The sequence below is a fragment of the Panthera tigris genome, chromosome A1 (genome assembly GCF_018350195.1).
Source record: "Panthera tigris isolate Pti1 chromosome A1, P.tigris_Pti1_mat1.1, whole genome shotgun sequence".
Lineage (NCBI taxonomy): Eukaryota > Metazoa > Chordata > Mammalia > Carnivora > Felidae > Panthera > Panthera tigris.
In genome coordinates this window covers 10020826-10042782 of record NC_056660.1, presented here as the reverse complement: position 1 = coordinate 10042782, position 21957 = coordinate 10020826, and the positions used below count along the sequence as shown (strand labels likewise).

General features: G+C 44.8%; 1 long non-coding RNA gene across 2 annotated transcripts in view; it reads left to right on the top strand.

The window, feature by feature from the left end:
- The window catches only part of LOC122230889, a 32720-nt gene extending 17337 nt beyond the window's left edge, over nt 1-15383 (top strand). Inside the window, exon 3 of one of the 2 annotated variants that reach the window (XR_006207965.1) lies at nt 15125-15383. This is a non-coding gene — a long non-coding RNA (uncharacterized LOC122230889). Of the gene's footprint in view, nt 1-6282; nt 6365-15124 lie in introns of those variants that run through there. The other variant, XR_006207961.1, reaches the window with a different exon arrangement.
- The last annotated feature ends 6574 nt before the right edge of the window (nt 15384-21957 follow it).

Sequence of the window (21957 nt, the reverse complement as noted above, 5' to 3'; positions counted from 1 at the left end):
ATTTTATGGACATGGAAACTAAGGCACAAAGAGTTTAGACAACCTAACATGAATCTTAGCGACATGTGATTTAAGAGACTAAAGTTTTGATTGCTTATTCAATTTTTAAAAAAAAATACTGAACAGCTATCATGTATCATACCCTGCAATAGGCATGGGCTTCCAGGGGGGACAAGACAGATGTGGTCCTGCTCTCCCAATCTAGTGACAGTAGACAAAGAATTCACCATCTATACTCATAGCCCATAATATGTGCAATAAAGAAAATGAACAAGGTCAGTGGGGACATAGTTTGGTAAGGCCATTAGGAAAGGATGGTCAGAGGAGATGAGATTTAAATTCAGATCTGAAGGGAAAGGTGGGAGTGGAGGTCTTTCAGGCAAAGGGAACAGCATGTGCAAAGGCCCTGAAGGGGGAAAGGATTGAGCAAGGCTGAGGAGCTGAATGAGGCCAGAGAGGCTAGCCTGAGAGTTGAGAGAGAGTGCAGAGTGTAATGAGAGGAGTCTGAAGAGCTCTAAGGGGACAGAAGCCCTGGGGGCCATCAAGCATTGTTCTCATGGCTCACGCACATCGGGTGAGAAGAAGAAGGGAGTAGGTGCTCTGTTGGGCACTGTGCTAAGGCCTTTATCTGCAGTGTGCCCTTCTGACTTCACCACACTGCCCGGAGGCACAACTACCATCTCTGTTTTGCACATGAGCCACCCGACCTCAAGACTGAACACATGACTTGGCCAGGTCCCCAGAGATAACTAAGAGGGCTGACTTCTGGATCCATCACCCTGTCCTGCCTTCTCCAGGGTCCCCAATCCATCCCAGGAGAAGCCCAGCTTCCTGAGCTGGGCTGATGGGCGTTGATGTCTTGTTAGGGGACCAGGGGAGCAAGAGACAAGCATAGCCTGCTAAGCTGCACTCTCTTTGCCTGGACGAATGAGTTCCCTCAAGATGTCATCTTTCTTTGCTCATCAAAGTGTCCTTCCTTGAAAGCAGTGACAACTCAGGCTTTCATTTTCGAGGAAACTGTGTGATGTCTTCGGTAAAAGGCAATGAATCACTGCACAACTCAATGAGGTGCCACGGTCATCTGGGCCCCTTAGTGCAGGGAAAGTCTCCAAGCCCTCATCATGAACTATGGGCAGAGGCCACCTTTGGCACAGGAATGGGGCTTCTGATAAGGATGGAGAAGGGCAGTCCAACAGCTGGGGCTCCGTGGCCTTCCGGGGGATGGCTCTGCCTTACACAAAAGGGAGTCCAGGCGAGTCTGGTTTTCTCTCCCTTCTTTGTTCTATGAGAACCCACTTGGCCACAAGTTTGCTTTCCAACCACTTCTTCTAAATCCATCAACATTTTAGGGGTGCCTGGGTGGCTCAGTCGGTAAAGCGTCCGACTTCAGCTCAGGTCATGATCTCATGGCTTGTGAGTTCAAGCCCCGCGTCAGGCTCTGTGCTGACAGCTCAGAGCCTGGAGCCTGCTTCAGATTCTGTGTCCCTCTCTCCCTCTGCCCCTCCCCTGCTTGTGCTCTGTCTCTCTCTCTCTCTCTCTCTCTCTCTCAAGAATAAATAAAACATTAAAAACATTTTTTTTAATGCATCAAGTTTTCTCCCTATTTCTCAAAAATACAAAATGACTGGTAGAAGAGAACTGAATGAAAGACATATTTTATTGAAATCGTTGAGCATCTAAAAGGCTTCTATCTCATAAGAAGAAGAAAAAGAAAGAGGGGGAAGTGAAAGGCAAAATAAAACTGGAGCCTCCTTTCATCCACTTAAATAAGAGTTTTCTGACTTGGTCACTCAACAAACATTTCTTGGGAACCTGCTACGTGCCTGCCGGTCACTGGGCAGGGGTCAGAGAGCACACAGCAGACGAAGGCACTGGTGCCACTTGAGAGTTACTTGGGACCTGTGCCCCAGCGACATGCAGGACCACCACATCCGAAGGATGGGGAAGCTTCCAGGGGACATTGGTTTTTGGGTACAGAGGAGAATCAGGGGAATCCACGAAGGTTAGTTAGGACCATGAAGAATGGTAGGATTTCAGTAGGAACCACCCACTCTGCGACACTGGGAATCTCATCTCATTCACGCACATGTCCCTACATCCAACAACGAGTATGTGCAGTAGGTGCTCAAGAAACATGACGGGATGGGTGGTTGGGGAAGAGGGAAGCATTGGGAGCAGCGTGGTGGTGACGATGCCTGACCCAACTTGAGAGGTCTCTATTTAGCTATGTTGGTGGTTGGGAGGCCTGAGGCTTCAGGGGGGCTGAAGGCCGGAAAGGCAGAGGGGGGTTTGGATGCTCTCTTAAGGGTGTGGATATTTTTGGAGAGAGAATTGGCAACCATTAAACAGCAGACTAACATGGTCCGAGTCGAGTTTCAGGAAAGTTAATCCAGTCACATTGAAGACACAGATTAATTCATAATTGCATGCCTCTAAGAATCATTTCACATCTCTAGACTTCCCTTTCCTTATTAGACGCGAGAAGGTCCCTCCTTCCTGGGCAGTACTGTGATGTGTGATGTGGTCACCACAGGCTGCATGGAAACCCTGACATTTACTGAAACTGATACTGACATTTACTGATTCAATATTGATTGAACACAACTGAACATAACTGCCCAAGGGGAGAGGAGGGAAGGCCCCGCTGACCAGGTGAGAGCGCCCCCTTGAGGCCCACCTGGCTCTGGAGATGCTCTTACCAGTAGTCCAGTCTCAGAGGGACAGCCTCCAGGCCGCCGATGTGACAGTAAGGCTCCAGGTTGTTGGAGAGTTCATAGAGCTGGATTTCACAGTTTCTGTTCAAAGATCAAGCACAGCTGGAGTAAACTTACACTCCTCACTTCACTTTTGTAAAACATATTTTATATTCCATGGATTCCACAAAACGGAGACCCCTGATCAGTAAAACACCTGTCATACCAAGCAACCCCTCTAGCTGAACCTGAGGCCTCCCTCTGCTATCCTACCGTTTGGGGGCATGTCTTCTGCCTGCTTCCAAACCGGCCTGGCCTGTCCTTGACCATCAGGAGGCTGGCACAGGCCAGTAGTTGGGGCATTACATCCCAGCTCACCACTCGGCCCCTTACCTGTAAAAATGGGGATCCTACCAGTTCCTGTCTTTCCGGAGAGTTAAATGGGAGGACGTGTGCGAAAGTGATTAGTCCAGGACTTGGGATTTCCTAAGGGCTCAAAATGTGGGCTGTTATTTACTGCATATAATAAAGATCTGCAAAGTGGAGGGCCAAGCCTCTTTCTGTAGACTAAGGGGTTAACTCGGTGCTCCCCTAATTTCCCACCTTTCCAGCCTGCACCCTTGACCCCTTCCTTCCTCTGTTAGCCTGTCTACTTTGGAGCTGACTGTGGATGTTAGAAAAACAACTTACTGCTTTGACCTGTTGGCATGGAACAAACAGGGGTCACTCTCTAAATTCCAAAGCCTTGTCTTTCCCTCAGCGTGAAATGTCCTTTTTTCCACCTCCTTTTCACCTGCCCTGCAGCTCAAGTGGCTTCCTGCTGTCATAAGCCTTGCCTCATCTTCTGAATTGTCAGCTCAGAATCTCTAGTAGGTGACTGCCATCTCTGAACTGCTACGTGTGCAAAACACATGATAATTACATTATCAAGCATGGCTTTTAAAATCAAACTGGGACGGATGAAAGCATACACCCAGGTCTATTGTTTTTTAGTAGTTAATATTAATTATATGAATACATTTTAATATATTAACAAATATATTTTCATTATTAAATTTAATTGTATTTAGTAGCCTCGATGATCTGAGGTTGGATTAACTGTTCATTAAAATGGTTGAAGCCTAGGAAACCAGGGGCCTCTGGAGGAGATCAGGTGGAGAAGAGAGAACCCCCAGCTTGCGGGGTGTCAGGGGGAGTCCCAGTAGGCGGGGCTGTGGGAATTCCTTTCAAGCTCCGCCCCTTCCCTTAGTCTTGCCCCCAGAGCCAGAGCCCTCGGTCTCTCCGCCCTGGATCACATTTCCCATCCCCGACCCTGTACCCCTAACCCTCCTGTTAAACTTGCTTTTGTTTCCCCGTTGATTTGGAATTTTCCCAATTTCCTTCCCACCAGGCCACACCCCCTTCGCCCAGGCCATGACTGAGGTTAACCAAGCAGCCCAGGGTGGTGCCCATTCATTTTCCTTACATTGCCATGAGCAAAACCTTCGGGATCTTCCTTCCCAGCCCCAGCCCCATTCTTCTGAGGCTCTTCAGCAACGAGCATCATTTTTTACTGGGGATATGACTTTTTTGAATCTGTCCAGAGCACTTTGGACTGAATTTTGGTGGATAATAAAATAGGAATATTATGTTGAATCTCAAATAAGATGTGCTAAAAGGTCACAAGACTGATATTTCCCCATCTGGCCCATACTTTCACTCTGGAAGTATTCCAAAAGAGGGCCTCTTGCTCGTGTTTGAGGCAATGACATCATTGCAATGGGCCACCCAAGGCCATAACTTTGCAAAGTAGCTTTGATTGATATTATGAGTGCCAGCATTTTTTAAAAAGGGCTTCAGGGGGCGCCTGGGTGGCTCAGTCGGTTAAGCGTCCGACTTCGACTCAGGTCATGATCTCGCAGTCCGTGAGTTCAAGCCCCGCGTCAGGCTCTGTGCTGACAGCTCAGAGCCTGGAGCCTGTTTCAGATTCTGTATCTCCCTCTCTCTGACCCTCCCCCATTCATGCTCTGTCTCTCTCTGTCTCAAAAATAAATAAAGGTTAAAAAAAAATTTTTTTTAAATAAATAAATAAATAAAAAGGGCTTCAGGACTTTTAAATACCACAAATGTGTACGTGGCTGTGTAAACACACATGGAAATGGATGTCATACCACAACTGTTTCCTTCCAACTGAAGAGCTGCAGACACTCACCCAGTCGCTATGATCAGTTTGTTGTACTGTGGCATGCTGCTGACATCTGTCACTCACCTGGGCTTCCGGCTGATGGACTTATCCTAATGTGCGGAAGAGTGGAAATAAACAAAAATATGCCTTTTTAAATAGGACAATTTCATAAGACAGTAGGTGTGCTTAAAATTAAAGTTTTTGGGGCGCCTGGGTGGCTCAGTCGGTTAAGCGTCTGACTTCAGCTCAGGTCATGATCTCGCAGTCCGTGAGTTCGAGCCCCGCGTCGGGCTCTGGGCTGATGGCTCAGAGCCTGGAGCTTGCTTCCGATTCTGTGTCTCCCTCTCTCTCTGCCCCTCCCCCGTTCATGCTGTGTCTCTCTCTGTCTCAAAAATAAATAAACGTTAAAAAAAAAATTTAATAAAATTAAAGTTTTTTAGGGGCACCTGGGTGACTCAGTTGGTTAAACGTCCGACTTCAGCACAGGTCATGATCTCACAGTCCATGAGTTCGAGCCCCGCGTCGAGCCCCGAGCTGCTGACAGCTCGGAGCCCGGAGCCTGCTTTGGATTCGGTGTCTCCCTCTCTTTCTGCCCCTCCCCTGCTCATGCTCTGTCTCTCTCTGTCTCAAAAATAAATAAAACTTTTAAAAAAATGATAGTTTTTAAAACTTTGATGTTCTCCTTCATGTAGAAAGAACTTACTACATAGATTCAAAGAGCCACCTTTATTCCCTCTCTCTAGGGCAGGCTTATTTCACAGCCTAAGGGGTTTAAGATCGCAAGGAACTTCTAGTGTAGATGATAAGTTTCCAGAGGGCAAAGGTGAGTTTCTATACCCCCAGCACCCAGCAGAGAGCCTAGGCTATGTCGGAGACTCAACTATTTGTTGAATGAGATAACAATAATAGTAAAGACTTTAAAGAGAGCATATATTCTGAAATAGGTCAGGCATTTTTATTCCTATCCTAAGTCTACTTCCCAGATGCTTTTTGCCTTCTGAATTTCTGATTCTGTGATTCAATAAGTTCTCTGAAGACAAACCCTAGGATAGCTAGCTACCTAAACTGAAATAACCATTTAACAGGAAAAAAAAAAAAAAAGAAGAAGGAAAATTCTTTTCTATTTGTCATTCATTAAGACATACGACAAATTCCATGATGGAATCATGTGTAATTCATTACTGCATCTGATTTTAGAAGCAAAATGAAGCATTATCTTGTACTACATATAGAGATCATATTTTATTTGCATTCTATAGACTAGCAAAAGACAACGTGAATATATTACATTCAAGGACACAATTTCTGTAATCATGCCACTTGAAGAGCAGTTTAAAATAGCAAATAAAATCAAACTGGAGCACTCAGCATCCTTATCAAATGAAAATCACATACAGAAACTCTCTTTCTTCTTTTCAACTTCAGCAGCACAGCAGGCAGATGGAAGGAAACCTCTTTCTGTCGGGCCAAAGCATCCGCTTGCTCTGAATACTCGAGCTGCAGATATGTGCAGAAGCCATCCTGGAGGGTAAAGGGAGGTTCATTAAACATCTACTACGCTTCTTCCTTTCGAAAGTTCTCTTTACCATCAGGGTATGGATAATTCCTTTCTTGGACACGACCTAATTATTTGTAGAGACTAGTTCATTTGTATGCCAAAAACTCAAGAGTGATAATTGGGTGTGCCTGTTCAGCTGGGGCTGGAGGTCTGTCACCCAGCTTGGGCTCCCTTCCCCACCTCCAGTCTCTTTCTCTGTCTCTCTAAAGAAGATGGTGGCGGTGGTGATTGAAACTATGCAATGTCCCACGCAAACTAGACCTTCCTCACAATTCTCATGATAACTGTATGAGATAGGTACCACTGTTCTTCCCATTTACAAATTTGGAAACCCAAGCTTTGAAAAGCTACATAGCTTGCCTAAGATCAAACGACTAGTAAGTGGCTGGCCAGAGACTCGAGTCCGTACTGATCTCACTGCCCAGTTCCCACCCACCAGGATATATGCCGCATTTAGAATCTCAGCGGTATACCTAGGGGAAAGAACTAGGGTCATAGGCACAGGGCGGGCGGACCTGTAGGGCCTGGGAACATCTCTTTTCTCTCCACTGCCCCCAAAGCCCCACTGCGCTAGAGCTTTCTCTTCTCTGGAAGCCTGATTTCCTATTCAAATCAGATGACAATGTAAACACTTGTATTGATTTGGTTGGAGAATTGGCCCCAGGTCTGAATAGAGGAGTCATTTTAGAACTTAATTCATCCTGGAACAATAGAAGGGCACTGGCAGACACAAAGGCAGAGAATGTTTAAAGCAGATGTCTCAGCTCCTTATTCTTATACAATCAAAATTAGGTAACATTAATAATAATGATGATGATGATATTTGTTGAGAATTTACTTTGTGACTGTCCCTGTTCTAAACACTTGACATGTATTAACTGATCCAATTACGTCACAGAATTTCTTGCTCAGATGTTTCACTTTTGCTTTGGGGTAAGGTGACAAATGTATCCTTTATTCTCCGGTTTTAGGACACTCTTCTTGAAACTTGCTTTAGCTACTGAAATCCCCAGTTAAACTATCCCGAGTTTAACCTGACATTATGAAATTTGAAAATTGTGAACAAGCATATCCTCTCAGATCAGTTTCAAGTAGATGAAGGCACTGAGGGACGTATCATACTCGGCACCAACAGTTTTTGTGTTTTCCTTACTAATCTTCAATTTGACTATGAAGCATAACCCAACTTACCCATTCAGTTCTGCCCACTGATTCACAGTCTATTTTCATGAAAAGCTGTTCTATTTGTTCAATCCTCTGGAAAGGAAGGAAAAAAAAAAAACCCGTTTATAGATGGCACAGGAGTAAACACTTTATTACGTTGTTGGGGGAGAGGATGAAGGAGAGGAAATCTTAATTTTTCCAATTTATAAATTTCATATTAAAATGCACCATACTCAAAGATCTCTGGGATGCCTGCTCCAAAACATGAATAGGGTGGTTAGTTGGAGTTCAGTGTGCTGACCCTAAAACTCTCCCCATGAAATACTGGAGCTCCTAGAACTTCTATCTTGGTATTCATGGCCTATGTGATCCCCTTCCCTTGAGCAGCTGGCTTGTGGCCAATAGAATACCTTAATGTAGAGGGTAATGTCATTTCTGTGATTAGATTACATGAGAACCTAACTTGGGCCTTGCTCACAGGCTCTCTTCCTGGCTAGCTTTGATGAGGCCAGCTGCTCTGTTGTCAGCTGCCCTAATGAGAGGCCCACATGGCAAGGAACTGAGGGCAGCCTCTGGGCAACAGCCAGCAAGGAAATGAAGCCTGGCAACAACCATGTGTCCTCGGAAGTGGATCCTTCCCCAGTCGAGCTTTCAGATGAGACGCCGATCAGAGCTACCACCTTGATTGCAGCCTCATGAGACGCTCATGAGACGCCCTACTGCAGAGAACCCAGCTAAGCCATGACTAGATTCCTAACTCACAAAAAATGTGAGATAATAAATACGGATTGTTGGGGGCACCTGGGTGGCTCCATCCGTCAAATGTCCGACTCTCGACTTTGGCTCAGGGCATGATCTCACGGTTCGTGGGACTGAGCCCACAGCACAGAGCCTGCTTGGGATTCTCTCTCTCCCTTTCTCTCTGTCCTTTCTCCTCCCCACCCCCTCTTAAAATAAATAAATAAATAAATAAGTATTGTTTTAAACTTCTAAGTTTGTAGTAATTTGTTATGGTGGCTCAAAAGAACTGAGCTAATGGGTAAAATGTCAAGAAAGACCGATTTCAGTTCATAAAAGGGAAAGAGTTTCTAAGGTCAGAGCTCTCTAACCTTGAAATGGGCTGCCTTGTAAAGCACTGTGTTTTCTTTAGCTGAAGGTATTCAGGCATATGCTGACTCATGGCTTCTCAGAGAAGAAAATTTGAGCATGGAAGGGGTTATATACTCGGTAACCTCTAAAGTCGTTTCAAACCCCAAGCTTCTGTAATTTCAGGAATGTATGCAGAAGGTAGCTTCAACAGAAATGGAAAGGTTATACGTCTATCTGGGGGAGTGAGATGCTGCCTTTTCTCTTACAAGTCCCGGGTGTGTTTGCCTTTGTGTAGTAATGGCAGTAAAAGGGTAAAAATAAGATAATGCCTGGGTGTTCAAGACACCAAGGCATTGCCCCTTGGTGAATCAACACTCAGTGCCAGTGTAGAGGTTGTGAGCAAAGACCCTGGCTGTGGAACTCAGCGCGGCCCCAGTTCCTTCTAAGTCATGCTCCAATGGAGACGTATCGTCCTCCCGGATGCGGCTGACAGTGCAGACTTCACCATGGCAACTAGACAATACCATGCACATAATATGGAACAAGTGTTTTTGAAATGGATGTCCAAACAAACCAAAACACCCAGAAGGATGGACTCAAGAAGAGCCTAGGGCCAGAGATGGAACTGGAAACAGAAAAGCTCAGGATGGGGGCGCCTGGGTGGCGCAGTCGGTTAAGCGTCCGACTTCAGCCAGGTCACGATCTCGCGGTCCGTGAGTTCGAGCCCCGCGTCAGGCTCTGGGCTGATGGCTCGGAGCCTGGAGCCTGTTTCAGATTCTGCGTCTCCCTCTCTCTCTGCCCCTCCCCCGTTCATGCTCTGTCTCTCTCTGTCGCAAAAATAAATAAAAAACGTTGAAAAAAAATTAAAAAAAAAAAAAAAAAAAAAAGAAAAGCTCAGGATGGGAGAAATCGCTGCCTGGGCTCAGGCTGCCCACCTCGACCACCTTGTCACCACAAGGCAGAGTGGAGGAGAGCTGTGGGTACACCGGGGCATCTTGGAGCTCCAGACAAGGTGTACCCGGCAAGGGTCACCCATCATCACAAGCCCCGGCAGGAGCTGGCCCTCGGGCAGGACGTGGGCCATCAGATGGTCTCTCTCTTCCAGTCCAGAGCTGGGGTGGGGATATGTCTATGCATATGGATTTTGCCCAAGGCTCTGCCTTCTCAGTGTGATTATGCGGGATTCTGACAGACACTTGCCTGCTTCCTCCACAAGTTGACTCACGCATAGAAGAAACACAGGTTGAGCACCAGTGGTATACCAAGGGCGGTGCCAGATGCTGAGGCCTCAAGAGCTGAAAGGTATGTTACCTTGCCCTCACAGCATTCGCTGTTTAGCGGGGTCACAAACAAGCAAATGAGGTGATGCAAAATGATTAGTTCTCCGCTCCAGGTAACCATAGACCGCTGTCAGGTTAAAAGAAGGACCTCTTAATTTCTAGGAAAGCTAGGACAGACCCCTTCAAGTCCACGGTGGCCACACTGCCTTCATGTCATCCGTTCATTCAACAACATTTATTTGGCACCTGCACGTGTCATGCACATGGTACTAGATTCTAAGAATATTAAAAAAAAAAATCATGGGGGGCCTGGGTGGCTCAGTCGGTTGAGCGTCCGACTTCGGCTCAGGTCATGATCTCACGGTCCGTGAGTTCGAGCCCCGCGTCGGGCTCTGTGCTGACAACTCAGAGCCTGGAGCCTGTTTCAGATTCTATGTCTCCCTCTCTCTCTGCCCCTCCCCCATTGATTCTCTCTCTCTCTCTCTCTCTCTCTCTGTCTGAAAAATAAATAAAACGTTAAAAAAAAATCAGAATTCAGAGAGTCATTTCTTAAGCAAAAAATGGGAAGAGAGCATTGTAGGCAAAGGGAACAGTGCATGCAAAGATAATAGAAATAAGAAAATAGGGTATCACCTCCTCTACTCCCCCAAAACCCAAGGGCTTGGTGGACTTTGGAACTAAGACTCCCGTTCCTACAGATGCCACCTACGTCTGAAATGCTCACCCTGTGCACTGTGCCCTCCCTAAATGTTATTCTTCAGTGCCCTTGCCCTTTTCTGGCATTAAATTTTGACTAAGTCAACATTTCCTAGAAAGAGCGAAGGAGATACTTCCTGGTTTTTAGCAGGGACTAGACTATGAAACCCTAGAACAGTGGAGAGGACGTGGGGGTGTTAGCCATCCTTCCTTACTAAGAGAACGCACAACTTTTAACAGGATACATGCTTCCTCGGAAAAAAGATGACTTTTACCCGCCTCCTTTACAGCTATATATGACACGTGATTCATTTCTGATGGAAAAGTTAAAAACGTTACAGGCAGCTTCTGGGAACTGTCCTTAAAGGAAAGGAGTGCATCCTTTTTTGCCCCTTCTCTCTGCCTGCCGCCTGGAATGAGAGCATGTCCACTAGAGTCTGAGCAGCCATCGTGAGCGGAAGGTGGGAGAGCAGCAAAGCAGGACAGGCTCGCCCTGATGACTTCATGAAGCCCCTTGACTGCCTGACTTTTTACGTGAGAGAGGAAAGAATTTTTATCTTGCTTCCGTCTTGGTGGCTTAGCATTTTCTGTCACCCTGTAGGTGAACGTAATCTTAACCGATATATTGAGCATTAGTTTCAGACCAGAGTTTGAATCCCGAAGGCTTTCCTGAGTAGCTGAGGGGCTTCAGGTAACTTACTCAGATTCTCCAACCCTCTGTCTTTTCAGCTACAAAATAAGAATAGGAATGCTTTCCGACAAAGCTATTCTGCTGTTCAGAGACAAATGAAATGAAATATGTAAAGATTCTAAGAAGGTATGGTCACACGGTCAAAAATCAATTAATTGTTTGATTAAATAAGAAAGACACAGTTTCATGGCTCCTCGGTGATAGACTGGATAAAATTAACCTTAGTACAAATGGCCCCAAATAATCTGATCCTTGTCCTACATTTTGTTGCCCAGATTCCCCTAGAGGTGTACCAGCAGCATGCTGGCTCTTGCCTATGTGCTTCTGGAAATGCGGTTCCCTCTTCTGGAAGACCTTGCCTGTCTGTCCCTCCTTTATGAAGCAATTCCCTTCATCCCTCAAAACTTAGCCCAAGGTTTGTCTCTTCCAGGCCCAACTGCCTGGTCTGGATGATATGCCCCCACGGCCCCCATGCTGAATTAAAAAAAAAAATTTTTTTTTTAGTGTTTATTTATTTTTGAGAGAGAGAGAGAGAGAGACAGAGTGCAAACAGGGGAGGGGCAGAGAGAGAGGGAGACACAGAATCCGAAGCAGGCTCCAGGCTCTGAGCTGTCAGCACAGAGCCTGACACGGGGCTCAAGCCCACAAACTGTGAGATCATGACCCAAGCCGAAGTCAGATGCTTAACAGACTGAGCCACCAAGCACCCCTGAATTTTAGAGTGGCTCTGATCTCTCTGAAGGCGGAGACTATATCTTGACTGACTGTGTGCCACAGGGACTAAAACAAAGCCTTAGTAAATATTCAGTAAGTAAATACTGGCCCACTAAATATACAGTGAATGAATGAATGAGAGGATAAGGGAGGGAATGGCTGACTAGGCGACCAGGCATTCTTAGAATATAAGTAATTAGACTGCTTTGGTTAAAAAGATCTGGAATGTTGGTAAATCACCCAATAATTTATCCATTTAAAACACTCTCTCCTCCAAACAGAAGTTCTTTGTATAGTATTGCACAAATAGAGGAGAGATTGTTTAAAAATAGGTTCCATTTAATGATCATTTCTCATTGTAGGAGAAATTTTAGACACACCTAAACTTCTACTGTAGCCATTAAAACTGTGGACTTATACTTAGAAGGGGCATGTTTTGCTCAAATTCCAAGGACAAAATCAAAGAGCTTTACCTTGAATTTGCTTTTATACATGATTTATGATGTAACCAGGAAACCTCAGTCACTAGAGCTTAAAGAGCCCCTTCTATCATAATATGATTATATACACATAATAATTATATAAATATAATTATCTATTGCTATGGACTGAATGTTTGTGTCCTGACCCCACTCCCAAATTCATATGTTGAAATCCTAAAGCCTGATGTGATGGTATTAGGAGGTGGGGCCTTTGGGAGGTGCTTAGGTCATGAGGAGGGAGCCTTTATGAATGATATTTGTGCTTTTATGAAAGAGACCCCACACAGCTCCCAAGTCCCTTCTGCCACATGAGGACATAAGGAGAAGTCTACAACCTGGAAGACAGCCCTCACCTGACACGGATCTCAGACTTCCAACCTCTAGAACTGTGGAGAATAAATGTTGGTTATTTATAAGCCACCCAGGTCGTGGTAATTTGCTAAAGGAGACTGAATGGCCATTCATTAAGATTTCATATTCTTTTTTTCTTTTTTTTTCTTTTTGAGAGACAGAGCGACAGAGAGGAGAGAGTGTGAGCAGGGGCAGGGAAGGGGAGAGAGAGAGGGAGACACAGAATCCGAAGCAGGCTCCAGGCTCCAAGCTGTTAGCACAGAGCCCGACTTGGGCCTGGAACCCATGAACCGCGACATCATGACCTGAGCTGAAGTCAGACGCTCAACCGACTGAGCCACCCAGGCGCCCCAAGATTTCATATTCTGAGCTAACAACTGAGCTAACCAAGATGGCAGAGGGAATGTTTAAACTTTTTAATTCCAGCAGATTGGGGGTAGAATTGATGTCCACACTCTTTGGAAACAACAGATAGATCTTCCACCACTTAGGAGTATCAGGGTAGGTCCTGATAATCCTACTGTAAATTGAAAATATTTTAAGTGGACAATGCATTTAATATACCTAACCTATCAAACATCATAGCTTAGCCTAGCCTACCTTAAACGTGATCAGAGCACTTACATTAGCCTCCAGTTGGGCAAAATTATCTAACACAAAGTCTCTTTTATAATAAAGCATTGAATACTATACTGAGGGTTGTCTGGGTACAGAATGGTTGTCATTGTATTGTCAGCTTGACCCTCATGAACGCGTGGTTGACTAGGCACTGTGGCTGTGCCCAGCGTTGCAAGAGAGGATCAGACCACATCGCTAACTCTGGAGAAAAAATAAAAATTCAAAATATGGCTTCTACTGACTGTATATGACTTTCACATACATCTTAGAGTCAAACTATCATCTGTCGGGGACCGTCTACAGACATAATTAGTGATCCAACAAGAGCCTTTCCCTTCTTTTCAATAAAAATCTCTAAATACCTTGTTGGTCTAGTATTTTTTAAATAATTTAAAAATATTTTCCCCGGGGCGCCCGGGTGGCTCAATCGGTTGAGCATCCGACTTCGGCTCAGGTCATTATCTTGCAGTTCGTGAGTTCGAGGCCCACGTCGGGCTCTGTGCTGACAGCTCAGAGCCTATGGACCCTGCTTCAGATTCTGTCTCCCTCCTTCTGCCCCTTCCCCGCTCATGTTCTGTCTCTCTCTGTCTCTCAAAAATGAATAAATGTTAAAGAAAAAAATTTTTTAAATATTTTCCCAAATAAACTGTTCTGTGAATCAGGTAGATACTAGCAGAAATCACAGTTTAGAGTTGAGAGTGATCTTACAGATGGAACATCAAGCCTAATTAGTTCATACAGGTGAAGTTTTAACTGTGATTTCCATAACCCAACATTTATAAAATCCATTTACTTTACTCTGTGACCTCATACTCTGCTTCATTATGCATTTGAATGTTTCCATGTCCAGCAGCTGTCTTCCTCTCTTTTCATACTTCTTAGAAGGGAAAAAGAATAATTAGTGATGAACATAGTTGCATTTTTGTTTAGTCTAGGAGCAAGAACCCAAAGGATCGAATGTCTAATTAGACTTACCTAAACCTTGTCAACTTCTAACATTCTATCCCCCCTTGTTCATTTCTCTCATGCATTTGCAATTTGTTTCTAATTCCATTAAGAAATGACAACTAAGGAGAATTTCTTTTTCATTGTTATTTTATAGGAATTTAAGAAGATTGTACTTTTCACCAAAAAATTAACCATGGAAGAGAGAATCAAGTTACCCAATGAATATCTAGAAAGCTTACCTGGTCAAGTCTTACCTCAAAGAGTGCTTTTATGTTCTGTAGCCCTTCTAGAGTCATTAGATGTTCAATCTCATCAAAACAGAAAAAAAGTTAAAAACATATAATACTAATGGTAATGCCCATAAAATGCAACTTCTGGAAACCCACAATTTCTCCCTTTATGAGAAGCCAATGAGACAGCTAAGCCTCCGAATAACACTTAGGATAGCCCAACCCTCATTTTTCTAGCCTCTATTCCAATTCAACTGACCTCTTAGTTCCCAGTTCTGGGGGAAGATTGGCTGGATGGGCTTGGAAGGACGGAAGAAGTAGCGAGGTAGGAGGAGGAGAGGAGAGGCCAGTTGAAGACCTGTCAGGACCTAGACAGAAATGGGAAAAGGGAGACTGAAAATGTTTTGCTACATCATATTACAGAGACTCTCTTTCTTTCCTGTCAGATGTCCTGTTCAGTAGTAGTCCTGTCCTGCCTTCTGCCACATCCTCTGGCCCCAGTTCCATCTCAACCCAGGCTGAACCAAGAGGAAGTCTTGGGAGAAGTGACCCGGAAACATTTTCTGAAGCTATGGCTAGAGGGCCCTTGGTACACTGGGTGTGAGGGAAACCAGCTGTCTTTTGGTCATCTGTCCTTAGTTCCATAAACAGACCACCAGCGTTTGCCTCCTCTCACCCCCAGCCTCTGAGCTACTATCTCAACGATTTGGCTTTTATAAATGAAAATGTCTAAACTTCCGGCTTAGAATGAATGAATAAACCGTGCCCAGTGAGTAAAGCCAAGTTAAGCTCCGGTGTCCTTGCACCATGTCACGAGACTTGAGGAAGATACCAAGGGGTGAAAGTGGCTATTTCCCCAATAGAATCATCCTCTGAGATCACTACGTCCAGCCTCCAAGCTTCCAAGGTGGTAGCCTTTACCATAAAACTCAGACCGACACCCAAGCTATTGAGAGACACATCATTTCATAAAATTGAAGTACCTTTCAAATTCTATCTTGAATGATCCCATAATTACTTTTTAAATTTGCTTTCATCAAGGAACCAAATTGGAAACCCGGCTCCAGAAGGGAAAACACTCCACCCGAAGTTTCTAGTTAAAATTTCCCTGTAGAGCTTTTCTGGTAAGGCCTGAACTCAAAAGGTAGTATTAAAAAGCTGACTGGGGGAATCATCTCCATCGTATCAAAGATGATTCCATCCCACTGAGGGACCACTTCCCTTACCCAACAAGACCTATTACCACCGAATGAAAAATTCCTTGGACCAAACCTCTCTAGATCCAAAAAAAGCAGATGAGAGTTTACGAGGCTTACATGCAACACATACAGAAAAAAGTACGTGAATCTGAGGTCTACCGACATGGCACCTCTCAGAGCATATGACTTCTCACCCTGCACCCTAGATGTGAATTCCAGGGGGTAAAACAATTGTTGAAAGAATTTGAAAATTATTTCCCTTAAGATTGAAAAATGATGGGGAAGACATGCTATCATTCCAATTGTTTTACATCATATCTTTCTGTGTCTTTATGATTTTAAACATACAACATACTTTACGGGCCTATATGTTACATAAGACATGTATTCCTAAACTCACAAAGCGGCTCTAGGTTTGTACCAGGCAATAAAAACATGTCGCATGTATGTTATCCTTCCTTCTGTCTTTTCACTGCCCCGAAACCTTTTCTTTCCTCTTAACTTCAAAACTTCCTGAAATTTTACGCTGTGCAATTATTTGTCCACTAACTCCCTGATTATGTGAAATTGGCCTCTGACCTTGCTCTATTTCCATTACTGGAAGAGAATAAACAACAAAAAAATTGCCCTACCTCCCAGGAGGGGGCTCCCCAATCCAGAAAGAGACTAACTCATCTTCTCTCAATAAATTTACTAGAAATGCTGCTGAAAGAGGAGTGTGAACGCCATCACAAATAGTAGCAGTGAGGGGCACGAAATCTACAGCCGGTGTGATTACATGATGTATAAGGGGCTTTACAGGAATCTTCATTAAAGTATAAATGTAACCAAAAAGCCTCATTTCCTCCCCAGAGCCATCTCTCCATCCCCAGGAAATATCCTATCCGTCCCTGCTTCCTCCTACATTCATGACACTCCCACAGTCTTCCAGTCTTCCAGGGTCCACTCTTTGTTATCCTAATCATTCTGTTCCATCCTGGCTACAAAAACAATTTTTCCTGCATCCCCTTCCCCCACCTTCCACCAAAAATAATAATAATAATAACAATAACAATAATAATAATAATGAAATGGATGAAAGGTAAGTATTTTTCAGGCTTGCAGTACAAAACGCTGTTAACTAAATTTCCACTGCACTTAAGAAACAGTTCTTAAATCTCTCAGACCTCATCAAATTTTCATATGTCATGACAGAAATCGAAAATCCAATGATCATTAGCCAACTTCTTTTGAAAAGGCAGCAATATAAATCCGTTTTGGAGAAACACGGCTACAAAACAGAGCCATTATTGTGCTTTTCCTTGAAAATATAAATCAGGCCTTCACATAATTGCATGTTTTTTAAGGCAAATTTGGAACACAAAGCAGAGAAAACATATGTCCCTTCTGGGTACTCCTGTGCTTGGCAGAGCTTGAAAATTCGTAACTGCCATCGACAGCAAGTCACATTGTATCACTAAAAAGCTTGAATGACTTGTTTTCCTACAAATAAAAACAGGGAGAAAAGCCTGACTATTTTATTTCCAAACTATCATAGCTATAGTGACAACCATAAATAATTCAGTCTACAATTGTGGAGTCACATTTTAAAGATACTATCTATTGCCCGGCAATGCATTTTGCTTTACTCAAATGCAATTTCATAGAAAATTACCTGGATAATTCTCTAATATCCTATATTAGAGGGGAATTCATGGAGCTATGATTCTGCTTGTCCTTACACTGCAGTCTCCCCAAAGCAAGTGGTTTTTATGATTAGAGTGGTTTTCCCATAAGGATTCATTTGCCTGCTGGTTGCTCATTTGCATTGCAAATGAGCTCTCCTATTGTTACAACCCAACATCTCCGTGCTGCTCACTGTAAGAGTCTCCTCAGTCAGGATGGTTTAGGGGTAATTTCACATCTCCGACAAGGGAATTGACTAATTAATCGAATAAAGTATCCTTTTGAAAATCTGTTCCTTGAGCGGCTGTCTCTATAGCTTCAGAAAATAGATATGATCCTGTGGTCTTAAGGTTCTCAAAGAGAAAATAACTCCAGAGGGTTTGGGGAGTTCTACGGGTTGAAATTTAGGAGATTCCGTGGCAGATCGTCCCGATGAAGAGGAAAAGAGGCAGGCTGCGGGGAGTTGTGCAATGAACCTACATGGTGAAAGCATCTGTGTGCCAAAAGATCATAGCATAACCTAGGGAAGAAGATGAAAAAAAAAAAAAAAAAGGGAGAGGGGGGGTATTCTGGGTGACTGTTCCGGGAACTCTCAAAGCCACCATCAGCCACGGCTCTAAAGAAAGACGGTCGTCTTAGCCATGTTCGGAGCAGGAAGATCAAAAGAGTAGCTTCAGTTTTGAAATAATGACTGCAGCCTAATGCAACACTGCCACACCCTCTAACCTTGATCGAGTGTACCGTGAGCTGGCCACTGGGCACTTTATCTGCATGTTTCCATCAACCTTCACAACTCTGTAAAGGAGATTATGTTCCCTATTTTAGATGTCAGGAAACAGGGGCGCCTGACCGTCTCGGTCAGGCAAGCGTCCGACGCTTGATTTCGGTTCAGGTCGTGATCTCACGGTTGCCGGGATCGAGCCCTATGTCGGGCTCCATGCTGACAGCACTGAGCCTGCTTGGGATTGTCTCTCTCCCCTCTCCCCTCTAAACAAACAAACAAACAAGCAAATAAATATAGGGAAACTGAGGCACAGAGAGGCCAATGAACTTTCCCAGCTTCGCACAATTCACACAACTACTAACTACTGGAACCAGGATCCCCACACAGGCTGTCTGCGCCGCTGACCAGGTCATTGATCGCCCAGCTCAATGTTTTGGTGCCCAGCCTCTGCCCGAGGTCCTGGGCCAGCTCCCAGGGGAACACAGACAGACGAATAGACTGTGGAGATATATGGACTTCAAGATCTATACTGTTCAATATCACTCCCGTCCCTCCTCTGGACAGTCTAAAAATCGGAGTGGATTGTTTTAGCTCAGGTGACTGGTACCCTAAAGGTGGCCTTCAAATTCCCCCTTACTTGGAGGTATTCTTACTTTCTTATTTTGGTTATGGTCATATGTTGTGTGGTTAAAAGTGTGGAGACATTGGAAGAGGCAAATCCTCTCCCTTTCCTCAGCGAGTATTCAAGACTTCCCACCACAGGGAGATTTTACAGCTTGTGTAAGCTCTTAGGATCCAAATTCGTTGCAAGGAGCAGCCCAAGCATTTCCCAGCTTGCTTCTCTAAATTAGTCTAAAATGAATACATTGCTGCTTTTCCAGCTGCTTGGGTAGATTCCATGGCCTCCTAGTGGTTTAAAGAGAGAAAGAGAGAGAGAGAGAGAGAGAGAGATGCTTCCTCCAGCCTCACCAAATAAGTAGGACAAAGCTGACCTTGCATGTGTATTCTGATCAACAGTAGTGATCAAGTACTATGTCGAGGAGAATTCTGAGGCAATATTCACTCTTGGCAGAAAAAGGCCAGGGTGGATTTGCTCTGCCACGAGCACTGGAGGGACGAGTGAGTACAGGAACAACAGATCTGTACCACGAGCAAGGCAACCAGGGAAAGAACCAGAGAAAGACTGAGCTGGAAGTGATCTTAGGACCCGTATGGTCACCCCCCCCTTCCTTTACCGTGGGGAAACTGAGGACCAAAGAAGATAAGTAACTTGCCCAAGGTCACAGTAAGATCACGTCTGGTTTCCTTCCACAACAGAAATGGGATGAAGCCTTCCCCTTGCTGGAACGGTTGACTGGAACTTTCCCCTGGAACCAAATGCAGAGTTAGAGGGACAAGGATGTTCCTGCAAAGGGAAGAGAGGCTCCTGTCCTACCTTCCAGAATTCTAGGCACCAGCTGTTGAAAGGCAAGATCAGAGAAGGGAAGACCAATAGCCTGGGGACAGAATCAATCAAAGCAAATCCAAGTTCATTGCTCATTGTTCTGGCAAACTGTGAAGATGGCCCTTGTTACCTGCCAGGTTACAATGTCTTTCCACCTTGTTTCTGGATTTGGCGTGGAAACTTGCTGCTTTGGTCAATGGAAAATTAGAAAACGTGCCGCAAACAGAGGCGTAAAAAGTGTTTGCACAACTGGCATAAGGACACGCCAGGTCTAGCCTGCTAGAAGATGAGGGACACTCATCTCAGATTGTCCCAGGCGTCCCGGCCACTCAGGTCTTAGATCAGCTGACAACCTGCTGGTTTCCACACGTAAGCCAGCCAGGCGTGATGAGCGCAGCTGACTCCGCGGGCACGTGAGAAACCAGCGGGGAGTGTTGGATGCCACTGAGGTTTTGTGATGTTTGTTAGGCAGGGTCACTGTGGCACTGGATAACTGCCATGCCGTCGCTCACGGATTGGCCGGGGTCCCACCACTGGCACGTATGCCTGAAATATCAGCCCTTGCAATGTTAGGTACTGTGAACCACGACTTCTAAACTCTCTTTTATATCACAATCCTCGGTGAGAATCTGTTAAACATATACATGCATGCATGCTATAAATTACATATGTGTAAATACACATACACAAGCTCAGAAAACATTGTGAGCATGTATATATATATGTATATATATATACACACTCATGCACACATATGATTTATAGCATGCATACATGTGTGTGTTTAACACGTTCTCAGGGAGGATTTTGATATAAAAGAAAGTTTGAAAGTCCTGATTTTGTGAAATGCTATTTCCCTTTAATGTATTTGATGCACGCTCCTTCTTATTCTATTCTCTTTTATTTCCTTTTTTTTTTTTTTCTCCCCCTGAGTCGTGCTTATTATCATCCGCTAGGCCGATTTCATGACCCGCTGGCGGGCCGGGACCTGCGGTTTGAAAACCACAGCAGACCGTGTCACAGACTTTCTCACGTTAGCAAACGGGCCTCATTCGTTTTTGTGTTCTCGGTATCCTTGTCGGTCACGGGCACAAACAGTCACTCAACAAATATTTGTTGAATTCGGTTGAATTAAGAGAAGCTTATAGTCAGTTTGCATTTTTAATCCCTGCCTGCTGGATCTTCCCTTATCTCCCAAGACTTCAGAGTCACGACAATTACTCTTCCCCCAGCTCCGTTCCTAGACTCGACAGAAACCATTTATGAGTCACTGTTCACACACAGCTCCATCCGGGCAAAGAATCTGGTGCCCTATCTGTCCACTCTCAGTGACAGACCAGCCGCAGAAGTGACAATCCCACTCTGAGTCTGCGCAGGTGGGTGTATGATGGTGGAGAGATGAAGGTAAGAACTGGATCACGTTAACCATTGCTTCCCTGCGTCGAGCATGATGTCCAGCACAGAGTAGGTGCTCAAAAAATACCTATACAGTTGAACTTAGCTTACTTCAATCCTCTGGGTCTTGGTTTCTTTACAGAAAAGACAGGACGTTTGGTCCGGTTCTTTCCAGCCTTAAAAGCCAAGCTGTACGTGGTGCCAGCCAAATTTGAGTGTATGCACACGTGGGATGAGAAACTACCTACATACTGTGCTTTAACTGTGTCAAGAAGGACCCCACGTCCCCGACAGATGCTCTGCTCAGTGACCAACGTCAGAGTCCAGCTAGAGCTTTCTTCTTCACATTAAGGTACCCAGCCTCGCTGAAGTACAAAATCTTCTGCAAGGGTCAATTCAAGCTATTATCAGTCTCGTACACCCAAAAGAGAAAGAAACTTCTGGGTCTTGCCTTGGGAGGGCATTCAGAGAGGGAGGGGTATCTGTGAAGGAGCAGGTGGAACTGGAGGAAGGCTAGAGCCCTCGAAGATGGAATAAGTCTGGAGACGGTGATGATAAACTCGAACGAGCCCACAATGGGCTGACTGTGCTGTCTGCTGTCTTTCCTCGGCTCCTTCCCCCTGGCTGTCGGCACAGAAGTTAGGGTAGAGCTGAAAAAGTCTTCCTCTCCTACATCCAAACCCAGTACTCTATGAGCAACTCTGCCTTTTCCAGTTTCTAATACAAACTAAAAATAACTGCTGTGTGCCTGTTTTCCCACAGCTGACTTAAATATGTGCCACACAGGCCAGCCCTTTTGCTTTGAAGTGCCTTCAACCCACAGCCTCCTGCACCGCCTGGATTCCACACCAT